Source organism: Rhinolophus ferrumequinum, chromosome 5 (genome assembly GCF_004115265.2).
Source record: "Rhinolophus ferrumequinum isolate MPI-CBG mRhiFer1 chromosome 5, mRhiFer1_v1.p, whole genome shotgun sequence".
In the NCBI taxonomy this organism is placed as follows: Eukaryota; Metazoa; Chordata; class Mammalia; order Chiroptera; family Rhinolophidae; genus Rhinolophus; species Rhinolophus ferrumequinum.
In genome coordinates, this window is record NC_046288.1 from 37,133,448 (window position 1) to 37,156,432 (window position 22,985).

General features: G+C 37.0%; 1 protein-coding gene across 2 annotated transcripts in view; it reads right to left on the reverse strand.

Annotated features, from left to right (window-relative positions):
• Nucleotides 1-22,985, reverse strand: part of RASGEF1B (RasGEF domain family member 1B) — a 534,882-nt gene that overhangs the window by 495,598 nt on the left and 16,299 nt on the right. Inside the window, exon 2 of one of the 2 annotated variants that reach the window (XM_033106129.1) lies at nt 16,971-17,020. The exons of the other annotated variant lie outside the window; for it this stretch is intronic. The gene's annotated coding sequence lies outside the window, so the exon portion shown is untranslated. The remainder of the gene's footprint in view (nt 1-16,970; nt 17,021-22,985) is intronic. 2 annotated transcript variants of the gene reach the window in all.

Below are 22,985 nucleotides of genomic sequence, written 5' to 3' on the forward strand. Positions count from 1 at the left end.
AACTGGCCATTGCTGGCTTTCAAGATGAAAAGAGCGGCCATGAGCCAAGCAATGAGGGTAGCTTCCAAAAGCTGGAAAAGGCAAGAAAGCAGATCCTCTCCTACAACCTCCAGAAAGGAACACAAGCTTCCTGGCACCTTGATTGTAGCCCAGTGAAACCCATTTTTGGACTTCTGGCCTCCAGAACTTAAAAATAATAAGTTTGTTTTATTTCAGCTACTAAGATTGTGGCAATTTGTTGCTGTAGCAACAATGGGAAACATATACAGAGTATGTATAGATTTTCACATCATTTAGGTAGAAAGATGAATAAAAGGAGCTGTCCCCAGGATACCATATTTAAGTGATAAAATCTAACCCTATCAGAAAAGCTTTGGTCTTGAAGTTGCAATGTGGTTTATATCAATAAGTAACTAAATTACCTTGGGCAAGCTATCCAAGCTCTCTGAGTTTCCTCCTCTGTACATCATGGACTATTACTTCTCAGAGGGCTGTAGTAAGGACTGAAAGAGCTTTCAGAAAGAAGCTAACACCATGCTGAGCACTCACAGGATGTTTTCTGCCCCTTTCATCTCATGACCCCCTAAGGGAACACTGAGAAAAAACAAGCTCATCTTAGAAAAAAAGCTGTATTTTATGAATATTAAGGATATCAAATAATTTAAACATCAATGTAATTTGCTAAATGGAAATGGTGTGGCATTTTTAAAAAGAGATCTACATAAGTAAAATTTTAAAGCAAGAAATTTCTTATCCTGGGGTTATTCTGGAGTTTTGGTGTCTCTCTCCATCCCTCCCTCTCTTCCCTCCCTCTCTCTGCAGGGATCAAGTCAAAGTAAAATAGCAGTGCAACAAAAAGGAGGATGTAAACAGGTTAATTTCTGTTCATTTTGCTGAGCAAATAACTAGCACTGCTTTCGTTACATACTACTTCAAACGAGGAATAGACATTTTTAAAACAGCCTTCCTCGGGGCTTCGATGCAGATCTGCGTATCAAGGTTTTACCCTTTCCCCTGCGACCCATTTGTCTCAGGGAGGCATTCAATTAGACTGCCAGAGCAAATTGATTCAGTATTGACCAGGAAAGACTTCTCACTTGAAAGACATATTACACAGAGGTGGAGGTGTCACTGCCACAAGTCGATACAGCAAGTGCAAGCGCCTAGATGATGCGGGAATATGAAATGAGGAAGGGCCCTCCCTGGGCAGTCCCAGCAGAAAAGCCTCCTCCTTTCTCTCCCCGACTAGGGAGCATGGAAGTGAGAAGCTCAATAAAATGTTTTCCTCGGGCAGGAAAGCGATTCCGATTTTCTGCTGGTGGGAAATGGGAATAGGTAAACAGGAGTAAGGAGGTAAGTAAGGCAAAGGGTTTTTTGCCTCAAGAACCAGAACTGGGATTTGAGGTTTCAATAATCTTATCTTCAAGGTCACTGGTCTTTAGACAAATACCTCTGCTCTATTCAAACACCCTGCCCCAAAGGCCCTTTTCTGTGGCCTTGCCTCTCCTCCATCCACAGACAACAGCCCTAACACCCAGCTCTGACAGATTTATCAAAACTTTTCCTGCCCTTCACACGTTTAACTTTATAAACAAATGATACTCAGTTGCTTTAGACAAGAAATTGAGTCCCCTTACATCTAGAGCATCAAAAAACACCATACATCCAACGAGATAGAAATAAATGCTAATCAATGATAAATACGCTTTATTTAATTTTAAAAAAAACTGGCACTAAGATTAAAGGGCAGGAAGGATGCAAGCTTGTGGTATCCCAACTGGCTTTTAATCTTTCTTATTTCTCCCATGATGGCTTTGATTTGTTGAAATGTTTTATATCCTTGAATGTCTAACAGAATAAATTAGACTCAATCTAAGTGCCTTTCCTTGATTATCCCAAGTACCCACTATCAGTAAGATTTGTCCTCTACATCCAGTTTGAAAAACCATAAAATTGGCTCCGTTAAAACACTTAGGACACTCCCACCTCCGTTTAGCATTTGGCCTCTACTATTCACAGCAGTCCTCTTTTATTTATATTTTCACATCACTGGGACAGGGTGACCACTCTATTGTGTGGCACAGAGTATTATTTAAGTCATGTAGTTTCCAAATGTCGCTGGTGATGACTGAAAGCCGTTATCATTTAGACGCAGAAATGAAGCATGCCATGCTGTGCACTTGCGGAAGAAAGAGAATAAAGAGGTGTAGCCGGAATCGGCATAATCCCAGGTAGAGGACAGCAGCAGTAGGGGAGGGGAAGAGAAAAAAAAAAAGCATCATCTCTGATATGTAAACCATGGGAAGGAACAGCATATATTACAAATCAGGCCATTTGAATGCAGAGAACCCAAGAATATGCTCAAACAAGTACACACACTGTAATGAATCGATTCAAGGCATTGATGGTCATTTTCTAAGCTGTTCCGTAAAGTTCCTCAGACACAAACGTGTATATACACAATTCTGTCGTTAAAATGCAGCTGCAGTTCCTTCTATTTTCATTTGGAGGCCAATGTCAGAAAAAATGAAAAGCCCCATCTTCACCTCTATCCAAAACAATCTTCCTCAGAGAATACTTTACTTCTTTCACTTAGCTTTTCTTTCCAAATAAATTGCTAATATTATTCACATACCCAGATGAAAAAATGTTTCTGGTATTAAGTAAAAGGAGGCAATAGGGACAATAAGGGAACCAGTGAGCATATGCTCCAGGGGGAGAGGAGAATGGCCCATCAATTCCAGAAACTTCGTCAAACAAAAAGGATAAGAAGGGACAATGTTTCTCAAAGAATCTGGTTTTTCTAACCATAACTTATTTTCAAATGATGGTGTGTTAATTCAGTAAACTGTTAAACAGGCACTAAAATGATAAATACAAGATGAAGATTATGAAAAAAAAAACATGGAAAAGATCTATAAAATGTAAAAGCAAAAGGAAACATGGAATGATATCTATACTATTATTGCCACCTTGAGAAATTATTTATATCTATGGAGAAAAGGTCATAAAAGACCATCATATACACAGATATGAGGATAACAGCTATTTTTGTGCAGAAGAGTGGTAGCAGTTATGGGTGGATTTTTCTCTTTTTCTTCTTTATCTGTCATTCCTAATATTTTTACACGGAGCACATCTTGCTTTTTAATTTAATTAAAATTTTGAAACGAAATTTTAAAAAGCCAAGAGGCTGAAGACTCTAAACCCCATCTCCAATTCTTTTGTAGAGAAAATTATTTTGTCAAAGCACTGCACTCATACGGCCAGGAGAAAACACCACCAAGAGGGGCTCAGTCTATCTGCTCCCCAGTACTTGTTCATTATGAATTTCTTAAATTGTCACAGGCCATACCTGCTCAGGACAACTTGGGAAGAAAAAGAAAGAATAAGGGAAGCCAAGGACAGTATCAGGTACAGATGGGGCCACTGAGCTTTCCTGGGTGTTTACTCATAGCATTGATGGGGATCAGAACACGCTGCTGCCAAGTATGGCGCCTTGACATACCGAGTATTTTAAGCTGCTGGAACATGAGAAGTGTCACGTGCAGGAAGGGCTTTCTGGTCTTCCCCTGTAGCATGTCGTAAGCTCTCGTGTGAAAGGTACCCTCCCTATACTGGGAGGAAAGGAACGTCCTTACCTCCAAGGTAAGGAGATGCTGGGAGGAAGCTGGACAAACAGGCCTTGCTGGTTCCCCAGTTCACCACACGTCACTCAGACTCTTTTTCGTCCTATCACATTTTCCCATGACTTGACACTCTTCATCAAACTTAGCAAAGAAACGCTCAGGTTTCATCGCTTCTTCAGGTCTCTATTTCCTTATCAAGACTCCATGTCATGTAAAAGTTATATTAAATACATTTGCATGCTTTTCTCTTGTTAATGTGTCTTGTTATAAGGCCCTGAGCTGAGAACTTAGAAGGGTAAAAGAAAGGAAAAGATATTTTTCCCCCATCACAGCATCTTGAAGAAAAACTATTTTTGCGGACCATTTTTAAGTCCAAATAATTTTGGAAAAACGTTTAAGTCATGAGTAGAAGGGACTCATTCCTTCCCTTATCACAGCATCCGTCAGCATTGGTCTACGCCAGGTTAAGGTAGCACATCTCCTTCCAATAAAGTGTTCAAACACGGGGAGATTATTCAGAGCTACGGCGCAGGAGGGACTCCTGAAGGCTTTTACATCTGAATAAATGTGAGTGAATGTGTGACTCACAAAACTGAAAAATTAATAACAACTGATTTAAACCAGACACCACCAGATACTACATTAAGCTGCTCGTGTGAAGTTCTGTTGGTGTTCACATCTTTTGCACTATCCCCTTGACAACAAATATCTCTCTCTTCAACAGAGACTGTCAGTTGTGACAAAATCAGGGAAGATTTCTCACTTGGCAAGTGTCTTTTAGGAAATAATCATGGTAAAAAGACAGTAACTCGGATATTTAGAAAAAAATGTAGAGTTCTTATTTGAGTAGCTACACACAAATTAACCAAATAGACACACAAAATAAGAAACACTGAAATGAATAATATTGATGTGTAAACAAGATGCCAGAAAGCACAGAAATCTGATAACCAAATTCTGAACTCTGTATTTTTACAGCATAGATTGACTATTTAAAAACTTGAACTAAATGCCTGAACATGTAATGGTAAAAATGATACACACTATACGACTGAGCTAAGCAAAGCCTAGGGATATTTTTCAATGGCAAAGTTAAAGAATGGTGTAAAAAAAAAAAAGAAAGAAAAAAGAAAAGACTTTCAGAGGGAGGTGAAATACATATACCTTGTTATTTATTTACCAAAACAAAAATGAAGAACAATCAACATATTGAACTACATACTCTTGATTTTGGAATACAGGTTTGGTCAAGATAGTAGGGCTCACGAACATTCCATCTGCTCCCCAGCATGAGGAAAACGCCGCCCAATCACTGAGTCACCCCCTGTGTGTCTCCACCCACAGCAGCCTTTGCATGAGCAACTGTTGTGTTAAACCCCTGAGATTTAGGAGTCGCGTCTTCCCACAGCGTAAACTCACCCAGTCTGACTACAACAATAGTCAACTCTAACTTTTCTTTGCCTTGATCAACTCTAACTTTTCTTCTGCCTTGCCAGAAAATTGATAATTCAAAATTAGAGTGAATAATGCTAATTTTTTATATAAATGAGAAGGACTATTCCAAATATTTGGGATTTTAGTACACATTATATCAATTGTCCCATGGGGTAGGGGGAAATTGTTCCAGAGTCAAGTAAGTTTACGAAGTATAGATATCCCTTCCTAGAGATTTAAAGTCATATATTAAAGTCAAAAAATAAAGTCATATATTAAAAACTCTGAAAAGTCCTTTGTTCAATCCAGCATTTTTAAAGTAAATGAACAATATTTCCATGAAAGAAAGCTTGGGAAATGTTGCATTTTATTCCCCCCACCCCAAAAAACTAATTTTTTTTTCCTAATAAAATCTGTATCCAGATAATACTGAAATTTATTTGCATTCCCTAGCACATATCACCTGGTGAGAGGAGAAGGGTGACAGTCAAGATATTTAACAACAGTCTATCCTACACATTTGTCAGTCAGAATGAACTCTGGTCCCTGGAGACCTCCTGTTGTGCCAGCTTTAATTCATTAATTGTTAAATGGTAGGGAGGTCTGGGGTGCTGATGGCAATGGAAGGGGTAGGTACTCAAAAAAGTGCCTATATATCAACTGGTATCATTTATATTTTCTATCCAGTATTAATATCAACTGTAACTTATTTACTTTAAGATTATCATTTGAACATGTCTTCATTTGCCTAAAAGACTTAAGTCAGGCTTAATAATTTACTTCTGAAGACCCTTTATTTTACAGTGGGCAGTCAACAAATTTAACAGGTACTGAAGTCCAGAATATGTTTAATAGGTATCTATCATATAACACTCACTGTGGTAGATGCTTTCATAAAATTAAACAAAAACATTTTGCTGTCGTCCAGGTTATGCTAAGACACATGATAAATATATGCTTACAGATTGAAAAATTGACAATATAATAATTTAACTGGATATTTGACAAAAGTAGTTAAAAAATTTTTTTAATCTCTTTAATTGCATTGAAACTAAAGCATAGCATGAAGACCTATCTAGTATCCCTTTCCTTGTATGGAAAATTATTTCACTTTATTAAAAGAGTATCTGAACATAAATCTTATTTTACAGGTAAAAGAGGTTTATGGTAATAATATTTTTGAAAGTTATGTTACTCATCGAAACAGAAATGCGCCAAAGGATTCTTTAGAAATTGGTTCTCCTCACCACCTGGCATCAAGTTATTGAGCTATGCTTTCAATAAGAAGCAATTTTTTTAATTGGGAATGTTCTAGAACATGAGTTTGGAATGGAATAACTTGGAGTCAAATCAGCTAATCTACATCGTTTTGACAGCCAAAAATGCATATATGTCTACTAAGAAGACATTTTAAACCCTGTGTTGGATCCAAACATCCAAGAAAATGTACTATTCATGTGACGTTTCAGGACTCTATTATAAACTGGACTCTTTGGTGGCTGACCTGATCAATAATGACCTAAAACACCTCAGCCACCACCAAATTTAATTTATATAAGTGAAGAACATGACCAAGACTGATACAAGAATTATTCTTGGCTTTGAGAAAAAGCGGCCATCAGTGTTTACTTTGATACCCTTTAAAAGGAAGACAGAGATTTACGGCATTGTTCCAGAGTAAGATGAATCCTGGATTTTACCAAATAGAAACGCATTATATTCCTCCATGTTTACTCCTGATTCTTCTTTTCTTTACTTGTCTCCTTAAACTCCAATCAGGTTTTAATGCCCTTGAGAAACAAGTGAAAGACCCAATTTTAATGGCTGAATAGTTCCATCATCATTTATTAATTCTGAATTTTGGGGGAGTTTTATTCCACTTGGATTGGCCTTAAATATCCCAATTTATGACTCCTCGGTTAACAATACAAGGCCAGACCCTGCCATGATAAAAGATGAAGAAAAAGCCTTTAATCAGTTCCCGTGGGATAAGCTACTCAGATTGGTTGTTTTGCCATGGTCTGTAATTTTCTTCTGTTCAAATTACAACTCAGAGTTCAGGAAGTACTTTCAGATTAAGCAGAATTAGATTTCAGATTCTAACTCAGGGCACATCCCTGACATAATTAGCAGTTAAAATCAATATGGACCCCTACGGTCAGGTGATTACTGAGATAATCCTCAGCTCTAATGCAATATAGTGGATGAGGTAGTTTTCACTTATATAATTTATTCTCTGTTGTGAATTTTTTTGCTCAATTAGATTTACTATAGTACTGCTTTATATTCTTTAAAAAGTGTCAGGGGAAAAAAGTATCAGGAAAATATAGTGTATCTATTTACATAATAAATCAATAGTTCTATCACCATTTATTAATTCTGAGTTTGTTGGGAGGAACTGGGATAGTGAGGTGAATTTAATTTCTTATTGACTGAGAAAACTGAAAGATAATTAGCTAATATCTTGAAAACCTTTGTGAATGTACACATGCACTTCCAGTTAAACATGAGGTATTGAACACCTTTTGATACTCCACTTTTAGGAATGACAAAGTTAGAAAACAGAAACAAAATATTGGAAAGTGGAAAGCAGAGAGATAAGGGATTCTGACTTAGCATACCTGAGAAAATGTAATCCTAAACCAGCAGGGAAAGAAGTCAACCAATTACTTCCTTAGAATGATGATGAGACTCAGTATTTAGAGTTACTATGTACCTCCAAAAGAGTGGGAAATTGGGCAGGGTTTAAAACAGCAAGATTGGCTAGGAGTCTGCATTAGACTGCATAAGGCATCTAGCTGTCCTCCTCAACCTGCAGAGACTCTAGATTTACTCTCTGGAAATGGCAAATAGAAGGGATTATGGGCTGGGGAACACTAGTGACACAGAGTAAGGGGTATCACACTAAAAATAGGGGTGTTACAGAAAAACAAAACAAAACAAACAAACAAACAAACAGAAAACACCACATACTGAAAAGTGAGATTCCCAATTTCTCACCCTTGCTTCCAGAACTCACACAGGTAGCCTTACACTTATATTTCTCCCAACTGGCAGTAGCTTGGGAAATTTCTCTCTGGAAATACTCACCAGCTCAAGAGAAAGAAGCCACAGAAATTAACGGGGGATTGCAGGAAGAGGCAGAGGCAATGAAATGGCCTAGTCCAGTCATCCTACACTAAAACCCTTCAGTTGCCAAGTCACACACAGAGCTTCCATTCAGAACTTTAGTGCCCCATTCTTAAATATGAAAAACAGAAAGAAAAAAATGGGCCGGAGGTGTGCTTCTAAATTTGTAGGAAAAAAGAAAACAAAACTTTAGGAAAAAAATAAAGCCATCACTAATGTTCTCTGATTACTAAGAGAAAATACGGAAGTAAAACAAAAACAAAACAAAATAAGGAAAACAGTCTATATAAAAGAAGCTTTGTCAAAGAGAAATTATACTGGACAAGTTGAACAGGCAAGGAAGACTTTATTCAAGACTATTGCAAACGGGGTCAAGACTACTTACAGTAGGAGAGAGTGATTAAACTCTGAATACAACGGGGACAGCTAGAGATTTACAGCCAACGGGCTGGATGGAGGAGTCATCAAACGAAAAATTACTACGAAAATTTGTTAGGTATCTAAGGTAGGGGGATGAGAAACTTGATTGGATATCAAGGGTGGGGGGATTCTCACTAAACTGGCTTAGCAGGATTCTTGCTAAATCTGGGCTGGCAGGGCAAGGAGAGGAATAGTCAAGAAGAGAGGTCAGCAGGAGCCTGACTAATGTTTGGTCAGTGAGGAAGCCCCTGTCATCATTCAGAAATCAAAAACTAGTTCTTGGGAATTAAATATATGATAGCAAATGTAAGCATTTTAATATGAGAATTGGGAGATAAGTAAAACAAAAAATACAATAGAAAATGAAAAGAAAGGTAATCAGACAAAGGTGTTCCTGCTCCTTGCCCTTCACCTGCACAGTGATAGGCTGACAGGTTCCCAGAGACACAGAAGAGCGAGTTTCTGTAGAACTATTGTCTCTCGGGGACTAGTCTTCCATTCATTGAAAATCAGCTACATTCTAGGTAGTCGAGCCCTGACTTAGAATGAAGTTCCCAGTTCTCATTCTCTGTGTATAATTTGCTCCCGTGCCAACCTCATAATTAAAATATCAAAAAGTCATGATGTCACCCACTAAAGCTCCAAAGGAATGAATTCAATTTTCCAACATCCAGACATGACAGTTACAGCCTTTGCGTGCTTCAAGGTTTGCAGGGTAAATGACCCTAGTTAAAGTATTGATTTATTATTTGAAATGTCCTTCCCCTTATTTCTTTTAACCCTTTTTATCAGTTTTCTATTGCTTCTGTAACAAATTACCACCCATTTAGTGGCTTAAAACAATATACAAAAGGTCAGACAATTAAGTTTGCGAACTTCCCACCATGTAAATGCATGTATCATCTTACATTTCTATAGGTTAGATGTCCAGCATGGTTCTCACAGGGTTAAAATCAACGTGTCATCAGGGCTATGTTCCTACCCAGGAGCTTTAGAGGAGAATCCATTTCCTTGTCTATTCCAGCTTCTAGAGGCAGTCTTCATTCTTTGGCTCATGGTCCCTTTCTATCTTCAAAGCCAACAACAGGTCTAGGCCTCCTCAGATCACATCACTCTGACTTCTGCTTCCCTCGTTCACTGTTAAGGACCCCTGTGATTACACTGAGACCACCCAGATATTCCAGTATAATCTCAAGGAAATCTGATTACTAACTTGAATTCCATCTGCAATCTTAAATCCTCTTTGCCATATAACCTAACACATTCACAGGTTCCAGGAACTAGGACATAGGCTTTTATGTTGTTCCGTTATTATGCCTGCCACATCCTTATTAAAATTCCAAAACTCTCCTTTTTAAAAAATGTTGTTCTGAAAGCATGTAGCAGTAATAGTTATTTCAAACACTGGTTTATTAAATTGAAGTATTAATAAGTAGTATAAAATCTATGTAGTAGGCTAAGATTAAATTGATACTGGTAAACGCTGTCTATAATCTCAACAAAAGCATAAAAAATAACCACGCATAGGGCTATGTGTGGCAGTCAAAAATATCAATCAATGCACTTAAAACAATTAAGCCAATTTTTAGGGAAAATATAAGAAAACAAAAGCTACAAGCATAGTATGAACACAGGATTTTTCCTTTACTGAATCTCTAAGCATGTTGCCAACTGGAACTCAGGAAGCCTTCTAGGCTAGCAAAATGGTTCAATCCCTAAAGGTTGGCCCTCACTCAAAGCTTGATTTCTACTTCCTTAAGTGATGGTAAACTGTTAAATCTGAATGTTTCATGAACATTGGGATCACCTGAGACACTTGTTAAAAATGCAGAATCCCAAAAGCCATCACCAGAGATCGTGATTCAGTAGGTCTATCTAGTGGGGATCCAAGGAATCTATATTTTTAATGCATGTAACAGGATGTTAAAATGGCAGCATTTCTATGTCAGTTTCAACTGAGGTGTCACAGGATCCCAGCAGGAAACGGGTGGCACACTGAAGCTGGGTAACGTGAAGAACGTTTAACAAAGGGAGTCTTTACAAACGGTGTGGGTAGAGTGTAGGGAAACCACAAGGGGTAATGCAGTGCCCAGGTCTAATAGCAGCAAGGTGCATATTAACATCCCTAGACCTGTAAGACAAGGGAATTGCTACCAGAATCAGAGGGAAGACTTGGGTGAAGAGGACGGCTTGATAAAAGCTGTGGCTGTTATTGAGGGATGCAGGCAGCGCAAGGAAGCCCAGGGGAAAGGGAGCCAGAGAATTACTAACCCAACCTTACTGCTCCCTTCTTCCTAGCTTCTTCCCATACTCTCCATTGACCAAATTCAACAAGAAGCCAGAAGGCAAGGAAGTCCATTGGAGAAGTTCACACAGGTCAATCTCTTGGGCCAAACAAGGAAATGGATAAGAATGGACAGTGATTCCGAAGGAGCAAAATGAAGATATCCTGCACAGGCACCAAGACAGTAGATATCGAAGTGAGTGTAAAAGACACCCACACACCCACACCCTCATGTGCAGAATTTACAAACAAAATGTTTCAAGCCAGTTCCACGACATCGAATGCCTTATCTGAACAAGGAAAAAGAAAAGGATCAGAGTGTGAAAAGTGTGACGGGGCTCTCATGAGCTCACTCCCAGAGCCTGAAATGTATTCCCGGTCATTAAAAGACAGCAGGCTAGACTTTTTTTCTGAAAAAGTGCAAGTGCCCTGAGGCAGCAGATCTAACTGGCAAGGGAGCTAAGACAAGTTTGTGCTCCCAGAATTCATAGGGGCAAAGGATGTATGTGTGTTTCCTTTAGGCTAATACAGGTGAAAGAGGAGACCTCAAATTGTTTTAGGTTTTGCCCAAGAAGACCTCTTAAAGCAAGAACTAGTGTGGAGTGGACCTCTGAATGAAATCAGAGTAATGGTAGAAAAAAACTAAAGCTGCACTTAGATTACATCCCCCACGAAATGCTTAGTCAGTGAATTGGTTATACAATATAGTGATTCTGACACACGTTGTGTGGAAAAAGTTTTTGAAAAACACTGCTCTACTTTAATTTGCCTAGGTATGGTAAAATGCATAGGAAAAAAATAATTCACTATCGTGTTCTTATTCTTGGCATTAGGAGTTGAAAGGATTGGTTAAAAACCTAAATTCTAAAGGCAGATTGCCTGTAACAAAACCACATCTCTGCCATTTATTACCTGGATATCGTGGGCAAGTTACCCAGTTTCTTTAAGCATTAAGGTCACCACCTGTAAAACAAGTATAATAATAGTATGGGAAGGATCAGACAAAATAATCTAGGTTCCTCAGCAGAGTGCCCGGTACATAGTAATATCGAGTAGCTATCTTTATAATTCAAAAAACATTTATAGTTATTACTACATGCTATATTTAAGTGTTGGCATGCAAATAACCAAATTCTAGTAGACAACCCAATTCATCTAAACTCATCCTCCTTGTTTTCATAGAACATTAGTTTTCATAGGACATTTGTTTTACTCTCAAATACGCAAAGCTTGAATAAATACAGGCTTTTGATACGTGAGGCTCACTTACTGGTTTTCCTACATGCAAAGGTGACAAGTTAGTTAACACACTAGTCCCCCTTTACCCATGGGGAATGGATGCCTGAATCTGTGGATAGTACTGAACCTGTATTTTTCCCATACATACATACCTATAACAAAGTTTAATTTATAAATTAGCCATAGTAAGAGATTAACAACTAATAATAATGAATGACGAAATATAATAATAGATATATTTAATAACAATTATTAAATATAACAATATACGGTAATAAAAGTTACGTAAATGTGATCTAGCACTCTCTTTCTCTCTCTCTTTCAAAATATCTTATTGTATTATACTCACCTTTTCACTTAAAGGGAGCACTCTATAGCTTCTCTTTGGCACATCCAAATTGCCAGCATCACTACTCTTGCACTTTGGGGCGATTACTAAGTAAAAAAGGGCTACTTGAACACGAGCACTGTGATACCACGATAGCTGATCTGATAACCAAGACAGATACTAAGTGACTAATGGGCAGGTAGTGTACACAGTATGGAGACAATGGACAAAGGATGATTCCACCCTGGGTTGGACAGATCGGGATGGTGCGAGATTTCATCACGCTACCCAGAATGGCGTGCAATTTAAAATTTATGAATTGTATATTTCTGGAATTTTCCGTTTAATATGTTCAGACCACGGTTGACCACAGATAATGGAAACCGAGGAAAGTGAAATCGTGGATAAAGGGAAACTACGGAAGTCATTTATTAAGAGCTAAGTTTGGACTGAAAACTACATTAAGTGCAGTGACAAGCATTATTATTCAAATCAAATATATATGTGCTGAGGGGATATTGCCCCAATGGCACCGTCAGAGAGGATAAATAGCATTTTCTAGGTGAAGACTTCCTACAGGAATTGAGTTTTGAGGTAGATAAGAATAGAGATTAACTCTTTCTAACGGAGCTGATGCTGGGAGGCCTTTCAGACAGCAGACAAGGCCTGGAAAGGGTGGCGAACTGGGAATGAAATTGTCATGAACTGGGTGTCGCACACAGCAAGACCTGAGAGAGGAGCAGGTGGGCTGTACCAGGGACAAAGAGGTGAGGTCAGATGAGGAGAAAGCCTCTCGCTGTAAATCATTCAAGCACTTCGAAGCCCACTTGTACACAAAACTGTGTGTGATCAGCAGTAATCTCTACTGTTTCCAAAACGAGAGCTTCCTCAATCTCTCTGAAAATTAAGTGAAAATTGTTATTACTAGATAAAGTGTCGGTCACGAATGCTGTTAAAAGCTCAGCTATTTCTGTAGCAGAACATAGAACGCAAGGAGGAAGTTGGGGAATTAATTATATCTTCCTGGACTTTCAAGAATTTCTCAGATTCCTATTTTCCTCTCTTGTGGATCCAGTAAAACTGCTAATACACTCACCTTTCCTGGTGAGGTCTAACGATACACTCGTAATAATGATTCTGCAGAAAATGCCCTTGGAGTGTGATAGATTTTGGGGGCTAATTAATTCTGCTTCCTTCCTTTCTCACTCTCCCCAGACTATGACCAGCATGACTTCTAATCAATTTTAAACTTGAACAAAAATCCATAAGGTTTCAAATGACCAGATGACATGTTTATTTCTGCAGTGATTAATTTCCTCAAAAAAAAAAAGGCAAAGTTCCAAAAGAAATTGGATTGGGTTAATTGACACACTCTAGGTTTCAAGCCAGTGAAAACCCTAAACAACTTTTCATGTCCTTCATTTCCAACCTGAATGATTTTTAAAACTAAGAAAAACAAGAGGTTAGGGAAAGAAAAGAAAGCAACCACAGCTTACCAGTAAGACTAAAAAAATGCTCAAAGAGCAGCGGGATGGCTCAGTTGGTTAGAGCCTGTGCTCTGAACAACGGCGTTGCTGGTTCGATTCCCACATGGGCCAGTGAGCTGCGCCCTCCACAACTACTATATTGAAGACACCAAGCTGCGACTGAGGGGAGGCCAAATGGCTCAGTTGGTTAGAGCATGAGCTCTCAACAACCAACTGGACTTGGAGCTGAGCTGCGCCCTCCACAACTAGATTGAAGGACAACGACTTGGAGCTGATGGGCCCTGGAGAAACACACTGTTCCCTAATATTCCCCAATAAAATTTTTTTTAAAATGCTCAACATGGCAAGAAGTAAAATCTACAGGGAACAGAACCATTATCTGAATTTTAAGCTAATGGTGGCTGTATCAAAATTGTTATAGTAATTCTCATGTTTATAGGGAAGCAGTGCAGAAATTGACTCATGGCATATATGAAATGCATAAAAAAGTTATACACACTATCATATTTGCAAATTAAATAATAAAGAAGTAATGGATCCTAAGTCACAGACAGACACATCCAGAAAAATTAAATGCCTGCATTAAAAAAAATCCCACTAGCAAGCCACCTCCAGCTAGACTAGTTTCTTTTATCACAATCTAGTTTCCATTTAATTAACCTTTAGGTCAGAGCTTCCAGAAAACTGTTGGCTCTATCTCAAATGGGGTGATAAATGTGAAAAACAGACTGATCAGGGAGGAATTCTGGGAAAATGATGGCAGCCACAATCTAGCATTTAAATCTTCTGAAGTCCCCCCATTAAAACAGAACAACTAGGATATCAAAACCAAAAACTCAGGAACAATATTTACATCGAATGGTGACAATTAAGTGATAAGATTTCCCCGGGAACCTGAAAATATGAGCGATGGAGATAAACCACCAGCAGCCACAAGAGCCATGTGTTATCTCCCTGCCATATAGGAGAAAAGAAAAAGAAGCAAAGAGTGTACAATGGATCAGAGAACAGGAACACCCAAAAATTGCCAACAAGTGCTCACTGGAAAGCACGGGGGGGCGGGGGGGGGCCAATGTGAGGACAATGGCTGGAATATCAGAACTGAGACCATTCCCATTTGTAGTGCAAGAGGTTCTCAGTAAGGTTCTCAGTAAGGTCTGAAGGGGCTGGGGGAGCCTGGTTCCTACAAACTCTCAAAACTAAGTGCCTGTCCACTGCAATGTACACCTGAAGCTGAACCTGAAGCTGAATAATAATGAATGTCAACTATAATTTTATATATATATATATATATATATATATATATATATATATATATATATATAGGGTCACAGGATGTGGAGTACAGCATAAAGAACAGAGTCATGTGGAAATATATGATGTCAGGGAGGGGAGTTATCACTTTGTGAGGGGTATAAATGTCTAACTACACATTGTTTTGTACACTTGAAACTAATAACAATAATAATAATAATTTAAAAAAAAACTAACCAGCCAAAGCTCCCTGACAGAACAAAACCCATAAAGGATCAACTGCTGGAAGGATATGCCAAGTTGAGCAGAGACAAGGAAAGAAATTATCCAGAAAAAAAGTTGGGGAGGGAAACTCATAAACACAGTTACCTCAGTCAAGGTCATCTGGTCAATCCAGCACGGCCACTGATGTGAACCCAGTCATCCAAATCTAATGCTTTTCCAATTTTTATCCAGATGTTTGTTATCATGTGGGCAGACTGAGGCACTAATAAAATGAAACTTAAGAAATAGTGGAATATTACACCTGAATGTTTTTTGTTTGTTTGTTTTGTTTTGTTTTAGCTATAAGAGCCTAAGAGAAAAACAAATGGATAGTTTATGTTAGAAAGGTGAATACCACAAAATAGTTTAATGCAACTGCCATTCCACTTTCTTAGTATAACATATAATGGCAACCAACATTTACTGAAGGTTCAATCCATTCCAGGCTCTGTTCCAAGTACTTTATATGAATGATCTCATTTAATCCTGATTAACAACTATCATACCCCTATTTTAAAATGAGGAAACTAAGAGAAGTAACTGGTCTAAAGAAACACAGCTCATAAATGAGACCCAGGATTCAAATCCAGATCTGCTTGGGTCCAAAAACCCATTTATTTAACATTTGTTTATTATTTACAATAAAATCTCATATAGTAAAATGTCTTGATATTGAAAATTAAGACCTCAGATTAATAAACAACATATTCCCAAACGTGCAAACTTCACATTTTACTGTATCTCTTAATAGTTTCCATCCCAAAGACATAGATAAGCAAAAAAAAAAAAAAAAAAAAAAAAAAAAAAAAAAAAAAAAAAACAATTCCCTGAGATAAATACGTACACTGGTCCTCTAAAAGAGTCAACAAGAAAGATGTTGCTCATTCATGTCTTCATACTTCTTTCTGGGACAAGAGGAGGACTACTTCTGACTGCAGGGATTGATACTTCTACTGTATATATCTAAATCCTACTTGACCTTCAAATATCAGTTCCCTTCTTCCAGGTGTCTTTTCCCTATCACTCTGGAAATTACTTCTACTTGATTCCTACAACTATGTTTATTGTATCTAACACATAGTTTAGCATATAATTATTCCCCAATTACAATAGGGGTATTTAAAATAACCGAGACCACATTTACCCTCCTGCCTGAAAACATCAAAAAAATAAATCAACTATGTGAAACAATGGTTCTCAAGACACTGGATAGCAGGCCATGAAAAATAGCAATCCCTGAGACACAAGAAACAAACAAGGTAAGGCTTACATTTGTGCCAGTATATGACTTGAGATAGTTTCCAGGTCTCAATCCAGGGAGAGGAATGGGAGGGGGGGATCCAGCTGACTCCCTGGGTTGAAAAGACAGAGCTGAGAGCCTGGAGAGACCAATGAATGCAGCTAGAATTTGCACAACAGAGTACCAAAGAGAGATTTTCACAGAGAGAGGACTCCAGAGATCTACAGAGGATCTCTCTAAAAAACGTGACAGGGGTACTTACTGATTTGCCCACGAATGACAGGAAACATCTGAGTCTGGGAAAAGAACCACCTGAAAGGATTAGAAAGAACAATACTGAGAGTTCACCTAGGACTGGGAATAGTGCCTGTTCCCACAGGGCAGACAGGAAAACACCGTATTGCGTGGGTCACTGAATAGGTACTCAAATGAGTGCTGCCTCAGAAATGGGGAATAATTAGCCCTAACAAAGTACACTCCGAGGTGAGCCTAACAAATCTTTAAAATAAGACCTGGAAGAAATCTGTTTCTAAATAGCTTAACTGCATTCCAAAATAAAGCACAAAAATATTTATAGGAATAGAAAAATGTCCAGCAATCAAAAAGGCAAAATTTATAATGTCTGGCAGCCAATCAAAAATTACCAAGCATTCAAAGAAGCATGAAAATATGAATGTTAATAAAGAAAAAAAATTAATCAACTAAAAGTGACCTAGAACTGACACAAATGTTACAATTAACACACAAGGACATCACAATAGTTATTATAACTATATTTCATATTTTCAAAAACTTTAATAGAGACAGAGAAGACATGGAAAAGACCCAGTCAAACTTCTAGAGATGAAAACTACAATACCTAAAATGAAAAATACACTGGAAGGCACTAATGGCAGATTAGATATTGTAAAAGAAAATATTATCAAATTGAAGACATACTAATAGAAACTTTCCAAAATGAAACAGAGAGAAAAATAATTTTTAAAATGAATGGAGAATCAGTGAATAGTGGGACAACTTCAAGAGGTCTAATATGTGTGTGCTGGGAGTCGCAAAGAAGAGGAGCTAGGGAGTGAAAATTTTTGAATAAATAATTGATGAAAATATTACAAATTTAATGAAAATTAACTAAGAAGTACACTAACCTCAAGCACAAGAAACATGAGAAAATGACACCAAAACACACCATAACCAAATTATTCAAAAAAACAGAAAAAATTGTGTAAGCAGCCAGAAAAAAAAGATACATTACTCAAACATATGGTGATGGAAAGAGAACTGAATCTGGGTGGTGAATACACAATGTGAGATAGAGATGATGTATTACAGAATTGTACACCTGAAACCTATGTAATTTTACTAACCATTGTCACCCCAATCAACTTAAAAAAAAAAGACACATTACATACACAAGAACAAATATAAGGATAACAACAGATTTCTCACTGGAAACAAGGCACAGGAGAAGATAATGGAGCAATATCTTTAAATAAATAAAAATATGTCAATATGATTACCTAAGTAGAAAATATAATGGAATCTATGGAAAAGCAACTATAACTAAGAAGTGAGGTTTGCAATGTTGCAGGATCAAAGATCAATATACAAAAACCAATTGTATTTTTATATACTACCAGTGAACAACCAAAATTAAAATTCAAAAAACAATGCAATTTACTATAGCATTAGATATATGAAAAATTTAGAGATAAATCTGACAAAAGATATACAAAACCTATACACTGAAAACTGTAAAATATTTCTGAGAAAAAATTGAAAAGACCTCAATGAATGGAACAATACATTGTGCTTATGGGTCAGAAGATACAATATTGTTGTGAGGTCAATTATCCGCCAAATTATCAACAGATCCCAAACAAAATCCCAGCATGCTTTTTAAAAGAAATTGGTAAGTTGATTCTAAAATGTATATGGGAATGGAAGGAACCTAAACCAGCCAAAACAACTTTGAAAAAAAATAGCAAAGAGAGAATCTGATTTCAAGACTTATCATAAAGCCACCGTTGTCGTGATAGTGTGGTATTGGTGCAAAGACAGACAAGTCAATGGAACACAGTAAAGAGTCCAGAATTAGACTTACATTATGTGAACTGATTTTTCCTTTTTTCGCTTTTGCCCCTTCTTTCTTTCTTTTTATTTTAAATAGACTTTTTATAGAGCAGATTTAGATTCACAGCAAAAGTGAGTAAAACGTACAGAGTTCCTACAGACAACTGGTTTTTGACAAAGATAAAAAGGTAATTTAGTGGACAATGGATCATCAATAAATGGTGGGAATAATTGTACATATGTACGCAGCAAAAAAAAAAGAAAGAAAAACAACTTTGATCCACCTCAAACTATGTGCAACAACTAATTCAAAATGGATCAATGTAAAATATAAAACTGGAAAATTTCTACAAGAAAATGGAAAAGAAAATATTTGTGATTTTGGATTAAATAAATATTTCTTAGGTATGACATCAAATGTAGGATCAATAAAAGGAAAAAGGATAAATTGAAATTCATAAAAATTCCAAAGGACACTCTTAGGAAGATGAAAAGACAAGCCAAAGACTGGGAGAAAACACCTGTAAATCATTTATCTATCTTATAAAGTACTTGTATCCAGAACAAATAAGGAACTCTCAAATCTCAATTAAAAAAAAAAAAGTCAAAATGGACAATGATTTGGATACTTCACCAAAGGAGATATACGGATGGAAAATAAGTCCATGATTGGCTGTTCACCATCCTTGGTCATTAGGGAACTATAAGTTAAAGCCACAATGAGATACCTCTACACACCTATTAGAATGGCTAAAATTTAAAAAGCTGACTATACCATGTTCTAATCAGGATGTGGAGAAACTGAAACAGTCATACACTACTAATGGAAATGTAAACATGGGCCAACCACTTTGGAAAACAGTTTGGCAATGTCTTGAACAATAAACATACACATATCATATGATCCAGCCATTCTACTTCCAGGTATTGCCCAAGAGAAATGAAAGTACATGTCTGCTTGTACATCAATATACATGGCAACTTTATTTGTAAGAGCCAAAAACTGTAAAACAATCCAAATGTCCATCAAGAGGTGAATAAATAAACCAGCTATGGCATGTCCATATAATAAAATACTCAGAAAAATAAAGAATGAATTAATATACACCAATGAAATGGATTAATCACAAAATCAGGAGAGAAAGAAGCAAACCAAAAAAAGGGTACAAACTCATTGCAGAGGGAGAAGACGGAAATACCCATCTCCTAGTTTTTCCCTGAAAGAGGTATATTTGCAAACTTTAAAAGCTGCTGCCTGAAGGTCTAGCTTCCATTCAGCCTGCATGTAGGTGCTGACTGAAATCCTCCCCTTTGGAACACTGACAAGTCTGGGGACACTCTCAACTACTGGGGAGCCATTAAGAACACATTAATAGTAGGCTGCTTGGACAATCACAAAGGTTTGAGAGACAACCAAGAAGTAGGGCAGGGTTAAATGATAATATTCATCTCCTACATGAGGCCATTCCTTCAAAATTCAGAGAGATAGCTGTTTTACTTAATACACAGAAACCAACACAAAGTAAAAGAAAATTAAGAAACAAAGGAACCGAGAAACAAGATAAAACCTCAGAAAAATTAGTACAAACTGTGTGGCTCCACTGATATAAAATTCTGGAAAATGCAAACTAACCGCTAAGGACAGAAGACAAGTCTGCAGTTGCCCGAGGGTAGAGGTGTGGGATACGTGGAGCGATTATAACGGGGCACAAGAAAGCTTGTGGGAGCACTGTATATGTTCATTATCGTGATTATAATTTCACATGTGTATGCATATGTCAAAACCTATCAAGTAGTATACCTTACAGCAACTGCACACTTTCACAGCAAATTATTATATGCAAAGCGTGCTCCAATAAAGCTTTTTAAAATAATGAGTGTTCATTTTTAAACAAAGACAAGAAGGGTAAGCCAGGACAATGCCATAAGTTAATTTTTCCTAGTACAGTTATGAGCAAATAGTACACACTTACATAATAAAATGAATGCATAGGTTTAATTTAAGGGGTGCTTTTTTGCTATTTTCCCTATAGATACATACAAGTTATTCTAAAATTTTCCCCATATTCTAAATAAAATACAAGTAGTCTTATTAACTTTCCAAAGGAGGTACCAAAACAGATTTCAAATGTTTCTGAAAGACAGTCAAACCAAGACAAAAAAATCATGGGGAAAATACAATCAGCAATCCAATATGCAAGAATATACTAAGCAGCATCTCAGGGGAGAGAAATAAAGTCTTACCAAATAAAAATCTTCTAAGCATAATTTATAAAGGTGGCTCATATTTTATCTCAGAACTTTTACCTAGTAGTCTCAAGATTTGGTCTTCTAAATCTCGCTACCTTTCCAAATATTTTTTTAAAACCATGAGTGGATACTGAATTTAAATAGTTAGCCCTAAGATAATGAGGCAGTTGTTCATCTTTGGAAAGTACTCCAAAGTCAGTGAGAATTTTGAGAAGGCTTTCAAAAGACTCAAAGGCAAGAAATGATTCAGAATGTTAAAAAAAAAAAAAAAAAACTCAAACAGGATTTAAAGCCCTCACCAATAGGGTTATTACAAGCTGATGAAATTTCATCAGTGTACCCAACAAGGAAAAAAAACTCTATATATTCTTCGGTATCCAAATGGTTTATTAAGATTCATAATACAGCAACTGTTTTTTCAAATTGAACCCTAGAGTTCTGTGCATTTAACTCTACTAGGAGTCCTCTAGGTTTTAAGCCAGGCTTGCCAGCCTGGTATAATGGGAAAAACACATGAATACTTGTCCTGATCAGACAGTGCAAGCTGTATCAAATTAGGTAAATGAGTTCAGCTCTCCGTAATTCTTCATTAAAAATGGGGGCATTAGTCTAAAGATTTCTCACGTTGCCATCATTTTGACAGCATGCTTTCAGCACCATGGACAGTTACAAGTAGGAAAAGGACACTCCAGTAGAAAAGCCAATAGTGTTTTTCAAGTGGTCATACAAAAAGTCTACGGATAGTTCTAGCCTTTCAAGTTAATGTGGTGTTTATAGTAATGAGACCTTCCATTTTCATTTTTTTATAATCACTTTTCTGCATGGTGAACATCTTGGAATATAACAATTTGCCTTATAAAGAAAAATCTCTATATTATCTGAATGTTCCAATTAACAATGATTGAAGATTTATACAAAAAATACTTCAAAATATGTACATGAATACACAAAAAAATTACCAAAAAGTGAAGTAGAAGTACATTAAATTTATGTTTCTACTGTGGTTCTTCAATTAAATTATACTAGTAACTTGAAAAGAATGAACTTTTCAACTATATCAACTAAAAATGGCAGTCATATATAAATATTTTAATCAATTTAAACAACGTTAAAATTCCTATCATAATATATTTTAGAATTTACAATCAATGTCATCCTAAAATATTTTAGGGTCCTGTGCCTTCCCCAAAGAGGGGCAAATCATATTAAGTGGTGCTAATATCTCTTCCTATTCACTCTCAATATTTGAAAGCAAATGTAGTCAGGTTAATATGAAAGTCAAATCCTCAAGCCTTCAAGGCAGGTAAAAGGAGTCCATCAAAAAAAAAAGTATCTTATATCCGTTAAGTATGTACACCTGTGGAATAGAATGTTTTCCAAGTTTCCTTGGTGATAGGGGAAGAGAAATGTCTGTGAAAAGGTATGGTGGATTTTATGCATTTATTCATTCATGTGTTAATCCTACAAGCCTGCTGTTTGGGAAACATTGCTATGTTCTGGGCATATAATAGTGAAGAAATAAACATAGTTCTATTCACTGTATAATAATATTCAACTTCTAGCTAGGACAGTAACTCCACATATTTTGCAGTGTGGAATGAAGAGAATGAATCTAGAGATGGTAAGAAAGCTTGTGGAACCTCTTCTGAGGAACAGCTTTCTAGTCTCACAATATAGAAGGGAAATAGAAAAAACGCAAAAATAAAAATAAAAAACAATTAGCTGTAGCTTTTCACAAGTGGAAGTTTTCCCTTGTCCTACCATTTTGAAAGGAAGAAGGCAAAGGCGACAGATGTATGCATACAGAGACTCTACCCACTCACAGTTATGGCCCATGCTGAGTCCGGAAACTGGTCAGATTGTATTCCTCCACCTTGGGATCCAATGAGGAAGATAACTAATTTGATGGGATAAGTAATAAAGGAGCATTGAGTCCATGTCCTAAAGGATTATGGTG